Raw genomic sequence first — 1,385 nt, 5'->3', positions numbered from 1 at the left:
ATAGGTTATGAGCGATTGTTATGTGAATTAGACTGAGAGGTTTCAGGTAATGCTGAGTAAGTGCTATGGATAGACCACAGTTAAGCTCCAGGTTCGGTGGTTATGCAAATAAGGGTTCCAACGTAGGTCATATATCAGCGTGTGAATAAATGGATTTACTTTTCGTAATGAGATAAAAGACCAAGGCTGTGTATAATATAGAACATTTTAAAATAGAATGTCTTACAGCTGTTTCCAGGATATTTATTATATCCATTCATCAGAGTGTTCTGTGCTGCCACCTGGCAACAAAGTACCTGCAGTCTCGGAGGAAACCACAGCTACCGCAATATACTGGTGCTGTCTGACTTCTGCAAGGTGGAGCTTCGTAACAAACGTTTTTCATGTCCTTCCAGGAGCATCCGGGAAGAAGATGCCTCCGTCGCCGCGGCGTTCGCTCTTAAGAATCGTTCGATAGGCATGCAGCTGGTTCAGAAGTAATATTGACTCGTTTTCAGCAACGTACTTGGAAAGCGCTTCAGTGTTATAGGATGTTTCGCGAAGGACAGCAGTAGGAAGGTTATTTGACGCTGACCTCAGTGTTCGTGGCAGGCCATATGTGGGCAATTTCCACCCGGTGTAGCAATTCTGTCTTCGATGTTAATCAGATCTCTGACTTCATCGCTGAAACCTTCCATGTCAGGACAAAGCAGTTAAGTTTGCCACTTAAAGTCTTCAGCCAGATCGTCTCTGTACTTGAGCCATAAAAGAGGCAGAATCACACAGTTCGCATGTCTGTAGCAACACTGCAAATAGTGCCCAAATAGTGCCAGGGCTCCGACAATTATTTGTACTACTGCTACCTTTCTCATCGACCACAACTGCTTAACGTCTCAAGCTGATCTGCCATATCTCTCAACTTTTCTTTCTTCCTTATCGCATACCTTGTTGTCAGCTGGGTATGCTATATCTATGATCCAGCATAGTTTGTTTTCTTTCTCAATTAAACTATGTCTGGCTTCCTATTCTCTATCTCAAAGTCGCACTGAATCATAAAATCCCATAGGATCTTCGCATTTCTATATTCGTCAATGCCTTCAGGTTTGTGGTCGTACCAATTTTTTGCTCTGTCAAGTCCATAGGGCTCATACGGCTGTAAAGATCAATTATTGATCAATAAAGCCATAACTGAAGACAGCCGCAGAAAGAAGAAAGGCCTCAGTATGACCTGGGTGGACTACCAAAAGGCTTTCGACAGTGTTCCCCACACGTGGATTCTGGAAACACTAGCCATAAACAAGGTGGCACCAATTATTATAAAATACATAGGGCACTCAATGAACAAATGGCAGACAGTGCTACAGCTCCAAACAAAAGAGGGACTTGTGAAAACGAAAGCCATCCCC

The 1,385-nt window shown here is 43.2% G+C and overlaps 1 protein-coding gene across 2 annotated transcripts in view; it reads right to left on the bottom strand.

Annotated features, from left to right (window-relative positions):
• Positions 1–1,385, bottom strand: part of LOC106876625 (uncharacterized) — a 13,279-nt gene that overhangs the window by 8,361 nt on the left and 3,533 nt on the right. The gene's annotated exons all lie outside the window — the stretch shown is intronic.

The sequence above is a fragment of the Octopus bimaculoides genome, chromosome 8 (genome assembly GCF_001194135.2).
Source record: "Octopus bimaculoides isolate UCB-OBI-ISO-001 chromosome 8, ASM119413v2, whole genome shotgun sequence".
Classification (NCBI taxonomy): Eukaryota; Metazoa; Mollusca; class Cephalopoda; order Octopoda; family Octopodidae; genus Octopus; species Octopus bimaculoides.
Note: the sequence above shows the minus strand (reverse complement) of the source record. Positions and strands in the feature narration are given on the sequence as shown.